The sequence below is a fragment of the Schistocerca cancellata genome, chromosome 1 (genome assembly GCF_023864275.1).
Source record: "Schistocerca cancellata isolate TAMUIC-IGC-003103 chromosome 1, iqSchCanc2.1, whole genome shotgun sequence".
Classification (NCBI taxonomy): Eukaryota; Metazoa; Arthropoda; class Insecta; order Orthoptera; family Acrididae; genus Schistocerca; species Schistocerca cancellata.
In genome coordinates, this window is record NC_064626.1 from 748,617,558 (window position 1) to 748,629,757 (window position 12,200).

A 12,200-nucleotide genomic window follows, 5' to 3' on the forward strand; every position below is an offset into this window, starting at 1 on the left:
TGCTAGAATTTTGCACAGGGCATAATTTACGAATAGTTAACACTTGGCTTAAGAACCATGAAAGAAGGGTGTGTATGTGGAAGAGACCTGGACGTACCGTAAGATTTCAGATTGATTTTATAATAATAATACAGCGATTTCAGAACCAGATTTTAGGTTCTAGAACATTTACAGGAGCAGATGTGAAATCTGCCCACAATTTATTGGTTATGAACTGTAGATTAAAAGTGAAGACACTGCAAAAAGGCAAGAGACTATGGAGGTGGGACCTTGATAAGTTGAAAAAGCCACAGGTAGGTGACAGTTACAGAAGAAGCTATAGGCAACGGTTGAAGAGAACAGGAGTAAGGAATACAATCAACTACAAATGGGTAGCTTTAAGAAATGAAATAATGAAGGAAGCAGAGGATCAAATAGGTAAAAAGATAAGGCCTAGCAGATATCCTTGGATAACACAGGACATACTGAATTTAGTTGATGAAAGGATAAAATATAAAGCACAGTTAACGAAGCAGGCGAAAGGGAATAAAACCGTTTAAAAAATGAAATCGACAGGAAGTGTAAAATGGCTAAACAGGAGTGGCTAGAGTACACACGTAAGGGTTTAGAAGTCTATTTCACAAGAGGAAAGATAGATACCTCCTCCAAGAAAATTATCGAGGCCTTTGCAGAAAAGAGAGGCAGCTGTATGAATGTCAAGAGGTCACATGGGAAATCAGTCCTAGGCAAAAATGTTGAAATTAGAAGATGGAAGGCGTATATAGAGGATCTACACTAGGAAGATGAAATTGAAGTCAATATTATAGAAACGGAAGAAGATGTAGATGAACTGACTAAAAGAAAGGAACGCTTGATGGGACACATTCTGAGACATTAGCCAATCAGCAGTTTAGCACTGCAGGGCAGTGCGAGGGATAAAAATCGTAGAGGAAGACTAAGAGATGAATACAATAAACAGATTCAGAAGGATGTAGGTTGCAGTAGCCATTCTGAGATGAAAAGGCATCCACAGGACGGAGTAGCATGGACAGCTGCATCAAACCAGTCTTCAAACTGAAGACTGCTGCAGGAACGTACTGAAACTTCTATTGGTTGCTCCTTACTGCGCGATTTGTATTTATGAGTCAGCCGCTGTCTAGAACATTCCAGGCTAAGGATCTTCCACGGCTGCCAATATCGTTGCTTCAGAATTTTCTGAACAAGCCTGCGAGAACTTTTCACCTTTGCAACTGCACTGTCACACATTCAGAACGACAGTACGTGTAGATTATAAAAAGGGCTTTGATCGGTCGTTCTGGGATCTGACATGCAAATATTATTTAGTTACATCGGACTCCATGTCTGATCGCGTACTGAAACTTTAACTGTGAATTCTCCTAAGTGGGACAGTACATTCTGATAATAAAAAGAGTGGATGTGTGGCGTGACTGAGAATTTCCCAGTTGCTAAAATTACAAATAAGTAAAAGAAACGAAAATTCTCTTAGTCATAATTTTTAGTAACTGCTTGTCACTTCATTAGGTAAAGAATGGTTTCATCGTAGCACTGTTGGCATAACAGAGGAGATGCATGAAAATATGTTACGGTGCTGTAAAGAAGCACTTGAGAGATGATGACGCTGCTGTATTTTCTGTCCAGATAATGGTCATGAACTGTGATGCACCGTAAGTAATACGCTACACACTGAAGATTGGTTAATGAGCAAGGTGGTTATTAACCCTCACAATAGAAAGATTTGGGGTGGGGATGGGGGAGGGGAGACTACTATGTGGCTACCTTTTGAAATTATTGAAATCTAGGTATTTTATATTTTAATATTTTTAAGAAAATGTTCATAGGTTTTAATGAAATCTTCCACCATATTCTCCACACATTTTAAGGTATTCATCTGAACTTAACTCATAAATTTGTCTCAGTAGTAGATGTAACATTTCACAATGAATGTCATATTCAATATTTTCCTGGTCAATACCAGTATCTCTTTAAAAAGTATGTTGAAGGTAGAAGTCAACCATAATTAAGGACATTTGTATTTTTATTTTTTTGTCGTTATCGCAATGTATCTCCCACGATTGTAGTACTAGCTATTGAAAGCGTATGCTAAAAGATACTATCAAAGGATGGGCCATACTTACACATCACCTGTTTAAAAAGTCTGTTCTTAACATAAGTCAACAACCCCAGACAAAGTTTATTTATTAAAAAAGTGTTTTAGGGCGAGCATAAGTATCCTCCCCACCTCCGCCCCCTTGGTAATATACATTATTGAATATACGATGATATTGCCAAGGTTAAGCATGTCAAAAGTGGTGTAAACCGAGAAAGGTGCAACGTTACGACAAAGTTGATTTTTCTTCTAACACGTGACTCGAACTACTCTGGTTATAACAAGTGTGACTGGCGTCTAAGAAAGACTGTGCTCATGGACGTCCTTTTGTTGAGGGTTGTGGAAACTGAGAGCAAATCATATTAACAACTGGTTTTCCTTTATTTTCATGAAATACTTTTCGAGTCTTACCAGTTTCACATCCGGACGAGGCAGACTTAAGTTTGCTTAGTCACACTCGTACCGTAACGTTGAACACTTTAGTTGTATCACTTTGATAATATGGAAAAACTTTGTCGTTTCGCCTTGTGTATTTATTACTTGACAAGTTGTATCAGGAATTTAATCTATCTGTTTACTGCAGCAGTATAGATAGTACTCATGTGAACAGTCAAGTGGCAGTTTTTATACTCATTGTCTTTCACAGAGTTAATCACTATTCACTATTAAGGCGCTTTCTTTGTATAGGTCCGTCTTGATCACATAAACATTGTTTTACAATCCACAGTTACCAATTTCGGCTATTATTCAATAGTTGTTATTGTTATTTTATAGCAGTGAGCGTCGCCAGACTCAGCCAAAATCCGGGATGTGCTAGTACAGCTAATGTCTAGTAGGAATATGTGCACCCAAAGATATGATATTTTTAGGTTGGAAACACTGTTTGGTTTTTTGTACATAATATAATCATCGTGGGCACAATACATTGAACTAAACCTGAGTTGACAAGAACGTTGAAACATAGTTTACATCACCAGAATATTACAAACGATGTTGCGGAGCCGGGAGAAAACGATATCTTGACCGTCGGGACCGCTATTACTTGTACCTACGACGACTGTTTTCTGCAACAGTAGTTACAAAGTAATGTCTTTATATGCATTTCTTTAAGTTTCTTCAGCGAATTAAAGACACTTTGCTTCATTAGGACAACATCCAGTCACATTTCAAGTGAAATAGGGAGCACTGTCCGCCGTACAGAGAAAATAACGCATTTACGGTGTCGTTCCTGCAATATGGTTACTTTCCCTGTCACTACAAAACTTGAACACTTTACAGCATATAGAATTTTTGAATTAATACATGGTTCCTTATTTTGAAACAGTAGTATAAGTATAAGAGCACTGCATAGGGAGAAGGATAATACAACTGAAGAAACAGAAGTACACATCCACAAAAGCAAGAAATCACGTCACGCATCGACGAAAGTGTAAAGACTAACCAGAACAAGGTCGCCTGATGAGCAGCGTTTCTCGTTGATTCGGGCTGATGTCAGGCTGCGTCTAAAACCACACGAGGCACTGCATCCCACTTGCGATCACCATCCAGGCCGGTGACTGAGATATCCCCGTGTGGGGGATGGTTACATAACGTAACTCGTGACAGTTCTCTTAGCGTCTTTCAGAGGCGAAAAATTCAGTGTCCTACCCGATCATGCACTTTGTACCGATACTGTTCTCCCACGCAGCTACTAACTAACAATTAAATATATTGGCCACTCGGATTCCATGCGTTGGATCCTCTGTGCTGTCAGGACAGATGCAACGGATGAACAGTGCCAGTTGTTGATCAAAGCTGCAGCAAGTTCTCTTAAATGGCACCCAGGCGGCCAGAGCAGTGGCACAGCAGGCGACTGGCAGGCCTCCCGGTGTGGCTAGCATAGACTGCGCGCTCAAGTAAAAAAACAAAGGTCATTAGAGTAATTTGTCAATAATTACAGTTAATGCTGATGAGAGAAAAATAGGAGCTTAAGAACAGGACAAGACTAAATGACACAAGAAAGAAAAAAAATTTATACAAGAAAATACTAAAAAGTGATAGGATGTCCACCATATAGCTGGCAGCGGCATTTAAGCAGTGCGAGGAGGAATAGGTAAACAATGCAACTCTTTTTTTCTAATGTCAGGTCGGTTTTATTAAGGATTAAAATACACTACATTATTATCCGTTCTTCTGGCTACATATTTTTCAACATAATCTTCGTTCAATGCGACGGCAGTGCGCCACCTTACCTGAAGACCACATTCTACTGATCGACGCCGGAGACAGCGTCTTGCTGTATCAATATTTTTCCCAACATCCAAATACTTTTTGCCGTGGAGGACGTCCTTCATTGTGCCAGACAGATGGAAGTTGACGATATCTAGGTAGGTTTGCACGACCATTTTGTGATGGTGGCAGGCGTCTCGCCGTACGACTCACCGTGCTTTTGTTCATTTGCATGTCTCCGCGTTTCCGCATACGTTCTGCAATGCCCACGAAAATCTGCAATGTTCTGTCTTTCCAACGAAAAAACTCAATGACAGCTCTCTGTCTGGAACGTACCTCCGTTACGGACGCCATTTTACAGGCTACGTCAGCGCCGCAACCTGCCGGACGCCATGTAACTATAGACGCTCAAGAGGGAATATTGCACGTTTTCCCACAGCAAATTCCCCATTTTCTCAACAGAAACTGGCAAAGAAATAAATTTGTTGATACACTAATTGAAAGCCATCCGTATTTACTCAGCAGAACGTGGATATGCTGTCTGACTTTGATTCTCTCTTACTCCCAGAACAGACGTGCTAAGGCTCACTTGTAGCAGAGACTTGGTTGTATTCACTTGTCATATTGTCTCGGACTGCAGATAAGACGCATAGGCGGCCTGGTAACCGGTTGCAGTGTTGCAGTGTTGCAACTCGTTTTGAGGTTTAAGATACCATTATATTTCTGTTAATTGTGGGATATTTGTACACAGGTTTTCTATGAGATATTTGTGCTGTGACTGCAACGCGTTAGACGTGTAATGTCTTTTTTTTTTTTTTTTTTTTTGCTGTGTTAATACTTTTCTAAAATCATTGGGAATGTTACCACGATAAATCCAAATGTCCCTAATCTTGATCATAATCATCTAAATTCATGGTTCAAGAAACGTGTTCCAGCTTCAGCGTCTTACCTCAATCGCTTCCTGGGCCAAACTACATCCCTTACCCCTTTGGCTATGTACTGCAGAACTTCATGATATCTGCCTTGTTGCAGTCTGCGTACATGTTGCTTCCATTTTTGATTATAGGTGTCGATTTTTCCTGTTATGGCAAATATTGTAAGCTCATTTCTAATACCTCCGCTTCTTATCTAATAGGTTGGTGCGTATGTTCGTAGAGTTCTTCCATAACTTCAATAAACACAACAGATACACACAACACTGCAGTCAGCAATAACGTATTCTCCTACACTATTTACAACAATCTGCCAGTGCTTGCATAACTTATAGATCCCGGGACTGGAGAAACCAGTTGGGTTTGATGCGAAGAACTCGTCGAATCATGTTTCAAGGGTATTTCCGTCCAAAATGCAGGTCCCTTGAAGGTTGTTCCATTAAGGGCGGAAAAGGTGAAAATCTTAGGGCGCAAGGTCAGGCAAATAAGGTGGGTTCAGAATTACTTCCCAAACCAACTACTTTTTATCAGTCTAGCAGAATAAGGGCTGGCGTTATCGTGGAATGGCATCATTTCACACTGTCTTCCTGGTCGTTGTTCTTGGTTTGCGTCTGCAAGACGCCTCAGTTGTTGAGACGTCAGCAGTGATGGCCACACCTCCGGCAAGCAGTTCGTACGTAGTGTACAACACCTTCACTGTTCCGCCAGATGCCTAACACTACATTTTGTGGGTGCGCTCAGGTCTTCTCTGTTTGGTCTCAATCATTCCTGCCTTTTCCGTATGTTAGCATAAAGATACCATTTTTCGTCACTACTAACGTTGCCTGATGGTAATGATCAGTGTTGTTCAAGAGCCAGTTGACGACGAGCGAGCAGAGATGCACATGTGACCATCTACTGATTTTTGCGATTTTGCTTTAAAGCACGCGATACGCACTCAATCCAATTTTGAGCATTCCCCATTGCATGCAATTGTCGCACGATAGTGGAATGATGACGGTTCATCACATTTGCAAATTCTAAGGTACAATGACGTGAATCATTGAGGACTAATGCTTCATCAAACCCCGAAGGTCTAACTGAAGGTGGACAGTCACTAATGTCAAAACGTTTGTCCTTAAAAGGAGAAAACCATATTCTTGCCGTGCTCTGTCCAGTAGCGTTATCCCTGTACACGACGAAAATGTTTGTGGCTGCTCTACTGCTGTTATCCCTCTTCTGAAACCACACAGAAAACTACGTCGGAAATGTTCAGATTTCTCCACTTGTCACTCCATTTTCTAGCATCCACAGCTCTATCACTATTTCCAAATGACAAAATGACAATATTTAAACTGAAATACCAGCAAATAAAAAAGTAAGGTCGGTAAATAAACCCATAGCAAAAGGAATAGTAACACGCAAACCAGAAACGCTACAACTTATGCACCAACCTAATATTTTCTAGTTTACATCCGCTAACTTATGTGAGGAATTTCATAGATGAAAGCCCCTAGTTACCGGTTTTATTTATATATTAGCATAAATATTAATGTGACAACTGTATTTTCAGCCAGCTTGCTCTCTTGGTATATTGACTGTTGCTAACAGGGATCAGTCTAGACACAATCGTATGTGCTTAGCCGTCAGACTTTCTCACCAATGCCATGTAGGTTTTTACCCTTCAGTGAGATTATTTAGCATAGTACTCCACCGGAATTATGCCAGAATGTTTTGAGAAACACTTCAAGCACATGAAGTTTCTTGTGTGGCGTATCGTATTACCTGACCTCAGTCCCACTCAGCCCCCGTCTATAATGAACTCACTGAAGACGTTAAAGACTAATCTCCTCTCCTCCCATTCCGCCTATCCCTGATGTACGTGCCTTGGATCAAGCTGCAGCCAATTCGCTATGAGTTTTGCGTGTCTTTACAATGAATATGGATCGGGACCAGCCTACGAGAGGTACATACGACATCACTATGCCGTCGACGTTACGATAATAGGGTGTTCTATCCGCTAGTAGAAGGATATCTCAAAATGACAATGCTCATGTGTAACAGATGTAACATTCACTAGCTGTACGTACCCATCCAAATGATAACTGATTCGTTGCGGTCACGAGTAGTTGCGTTTTGTTGATATGTATCATGACAAAATAACACAATATTAGCCTCCCTTACTCTGTGGGTGAGAGGGGTGTCGGTATAGATAGGTGATCCTGGAGATTGTCATGAATACTGCCTTCGTAGAAAGAGATTGTGAAAACGCTAATGTTTCCCAGACTCATAAATACTTAAGGGGTGATTCTGGTCAAGAGGCATGGAAAATGGATGAAGCTCTGAACTGTTTTTTTCATAAAAGGATTGTTTTTATTAAAATGGGGGTTTTTCCACTTTATTATACATGCATTCGTATTTGAAACAGAAATTACCTCGTGACAAATTAAAAAAGGCAGCTGCAGCCCTTGTCAAAGTATGCACCTCGCCGTACGTCCTGATCTGCGTGAGGCGTTATTTCTGAAACCCATAAAAATCGAAGATTCGAAAGTTAGAATGAATTTGGGGACCATCGAAACAGTATTTTGAAAACTACCTCGAAAAATAAAAATGGCAGCTATTTGAAAATCATGTCAATATCCTGTTTATGTTTAAAAAATATTTAAAATTCGAATAAAAAGATGCTCAGGCCCCCTAAATTTAATTATCTGTCATTAAAAAAATAATTGGTTATCGGTCGCGGCTCTAGAGTGCTTCGCGCACAGGAAAATGTTATTTCAAGAAAAATCGCGTCTACAGTTTGCAGTAACAAGAAAAGTAAACATTCATTCAAAACTTACAATTAATCTGCAATCTGAGGACCATAGAGGCATCCTTTATCCTTCTCTAACATGCTCTGGTTCTTAATTTTGTGCTGAATTTTTTCAATCTTGACTTTTTTAACAAACTGAGACGTTCCTTTCTCCGCAGTGGCCATATGTTTCCTGTCAGATAACTCCGCGAAGTTCATGCTGCTTTTCCCTATGACGCTTTCTAGGCACGTTCGTGGTCTCCAGGATAGATGAATGACCTTTGTTGAATTTACCTGCAACTACGTATGCTGCTATTTCATCAGTTTTGCCGCACAATGAAGGTGTTTCGGTACTAGTTTCTAAATGCACGCGTTGCAGCTCTCGTTGTTGTGCGTTTGCACCGGTGCACCTTTTATGCAAATCTTCATTGGACAGAAATTCGTATATTGGGCGAATCTTTTCTTTAAATAACTCATCGAGAGCCTTAAACTGTCTACATTTCGGCCGGCACACTGTTCCTTTCAAGCCACTGTAACTGATACAATACTTTGACAATCGAAAAATCCTTTTGCAGGTATAATGTATGTGCTTCACGGATGCAAACTACGCCAAAAAATCTCGACGAGAACTTCATTTTACAGAATGAGGTTGTGAACACTGGGATATCATACTTGCATAAGGAAAGAGAAGTTTGAAATGGTTGAGCTCGCGCAGTGCCGAAACAGAGAAAGATGACTAATAAAATCCGTGCTAAATTAGCCCTCTGCAGATATATTACATTCTATGAACTGCGCAAAGGAAGAACACATTTGCCACCCTGTACTTTTAATAATAAAAATTGTATTTTGGATGTTATTTGTACTACAATAATAAGTTTAATTTGTAAAGTGAAATTAGCTTGTTTTCAATCTATTTCGAGCTGAGACAAATCTGCACTCTGGCCGGTATCTGCTACATTTTCAGTCTACATTCTTTGTATTTGTTAGCTCTAATTTGGACTGCGCTGCAAGTATTATCTTCGATGGCGTACAGATTCGTCTCCCTTGTGGCCTGTGAAACTGGACGTAATTGCTTCTGCGCTTCCTGTAGCAATTTAATACGTTTTGATTGCTTTCCAGGGACTGCGGCTATTGGTATCGCTTTTTATCCGAATTCAAATTTACGACGTTTCCGCTCAGGTGCGATATAAACTGAGTGCACATTCGTGTGTGTGTGTGTGTATGTATGTTTGTGTGTGTGTGTGTGTGTGTGTGTGTGTGTGTGTGTGTGTGTGTGTGTGTGTGTGTTTGCACAGATGAGGAGATACGTACATCCCTGATGCGAGACATGAAGAACAGGAATGATTCGATTCTGTTGATAGTTATCTCCCTTATCGAAACTGAATAACTTGCTCCCCTGTCATACGTTACTATTTCTGTTACACGTAGAAATTTGATACTGCACTCTCTTGTCACGGGCGATATTTTGTTGAGTATTCAACGAACAACAAGCATTTTGTGTCATGTGCGTTCTCCTAGCTCTGCAAGGCCTTCCGAGATAATAGAACTACTCTACAGTGTTGATAAATAAAGGCAATACAGCTGCGAACAGTACCCCCATACTGGGGCGTAATTCTGTTAAATCTTGCACACTCTAAGGTAGACTGCAAGTACTCAGTCTGTATCTAACCGACTGCTTCTGACAGAAGGATCTTTATTCATCAAAAGTTGGTTCCGACGTAACACAACATACACATAATATTGCTTGTAACCATCCTCCTTTTTTCATGTCAGTCTCTCTATTAACACAGATTTTATCATATCACATATTTATTTCAAGTCTTCAGTTTAGTTTCCTGTTTAGAAATTGTCCCCAACATTACTGACATTTATTGGAAATTCAAACCGCATGTAACTGACTTCGTCGAGGAAGCTTCCTTGAACTTCTCCCATGCGAGCACTCCTTAACTTATTTTTTGAGACTTCCTTTAAAAATCATTCTGAAGCAGTTGATGTCAGCCGAAGTTCGAGGTCAAATTCTTCGATACAGGTAAGCAGTTTCATATAAGAGACGGTGTTTAAATTGAAACCGAGTAATTTAAATTGCTGAGAAAGATACATTAATCAATATATATCAATAAATTTTCAAAAACTTCGCCTTGGCAAAATTCGATTGAAGATTTGGTATCTTCTAATCGAATGTAGTTTCTTTATATACATATCAACTACACCGTTCAATTTTTATTCTGACTGTTTAGTACTGATTTTCACTTCTGTATCTTTTTTGTTCTTCTACCCCAACGTGAACATGGTCGATCGATATACAGAGTGTACCGGTTATAAGTGTTGATATTTTTATACGAGGTACCTTAATATGTACGCTTAAGTGTGTTGGTAGTTTCTTTCTCTCTGTCGCACAATCTTCGCACAAACGACTCCGAAACCTTACAACCTCATTCTTCTTGCATTGTCGTAACTACACCACTAAGTGGACGGCGCCTGACTGTAGAGACTAACCATTTTGACTTCCATGTCTCCACACCTCAACACGTCAACTGCTGCTCAGGGGAAACAACCAATGATGGCTTGCTCTTGCCAGACCTGCTGCAATTATTAGTCTGCGAATGACGTAAATACGAATATAACATTGTTTAGCATCCTTCCCTCTGCTACCAATAGAAATGTCTGAATTTATACCCGTTACACCCTGTAATATAAATATGAGTTGCATCAGTGCCCGAAAGACAATATGTAATTCTGCCGTATGGTTTGATTGACACCATAAGCCACAAGACACTTAAAAAAGCTGTCTCATCAAAAGATAGGCAGTTCTTAATTAGTTTCGGCAGCTACTAGTAGAGTGGAGTGACCAGAAAGAGATGGTTTTCCAGCTTCAGGTGACACCTTATATATTCGTTTTCGAGTGACAGTGAGATGGCAACACCGATGACTGCCGTATTGAAGCGTAGTAAATAAATACATAATTTGTGGTGATAAAATAATAATAATAACCAAAAATTACGCAACGTTTGTGTTTGTTATGAAAAATATTCAGCTCATCTCAAAATTATATGAAGCAGTAGGCCTAAAATCCTGGATAAGTCGATGGTTTGAATTAAAACTTATTTTATATAGTTCTTAGTATATACATTTAATTGTGTTTTCAGAGCCTGAAGCTGTTGCGCTGACGTCATACAACAGCTGCATTCTGATTCGATAACATATGTCAAAATACTCCTTGATGACGAGCAAAGGATTTCTATAATTACGATAAACGTGAAAGTTCTTATTGCAAGTTTTCATAATAATGCTAAACCTTAAAGATATGGATCTAAATGTGAGATGTACCAACATTTTAACCAAGTACGTTGACCACGCCACAAAGTTTAACACACATGGTCATGACTTCCTACAGTATGCGCTGCATTTTCTGAAACAGCAAAATACGTAGGAGCCCGACTTAGAGTTGTCACTGCACGAGGGGGAAGAGTAAGACGACCGCCCCTAACCACTTAAGAAGCTTTTAGCATCAGTCTTTGGGCAGCGATTCGTGTCCGACCCGGTTTCCTATGGCAGAAAGGGCTCTAGAGGCGTGGAGAAGCCAACTTCTCTGAGGGGGGAAACCCCGATAACAAATCCTGCCGTTCAGGAGCGGCTAAGTGGGAGCAGCCCCACTCCCTGGCTTCTCTTGAATGTGGGCTTAGACCAGTCACAGCGCACCTATCCCTGATGGAAAACCTCTCATAAACCACTATGTGACTTGGCTGTTTCATCAGTACAGCATGGCTAGGAATACCTTATGAATCAATACATCTGAAGTTCAAAGTAACACTCAAGATGTAAGCCGTACTTGTCAGTAAAATATTATAAATTTAAAGGTATTAAGGTGGACTTGGCAGTATTATGAAAGAAAAACAAATAGACCTATTCAACGCAAAATTATATAATTATGTACAGCACAGGACAACGTGTTGCAGCAGACTTAAGAATTAAGAACAATGGGAAAATGAGGTCAGCATCAGCTAAGAAGAAGTAAATGAAGTATAATGAAAACGTAAGACTGTGAAGGTGATATACAACGTAGTGAAACACGTGCAGCGGAAGGGAGAATGTGGAGAGTTACAGAAGATTGTATGAGAAAGTGTAAAAATATTTTAGTCGATAATAATGAATGTCTCCTAATAGTAAACTCTTGAAAATGTCT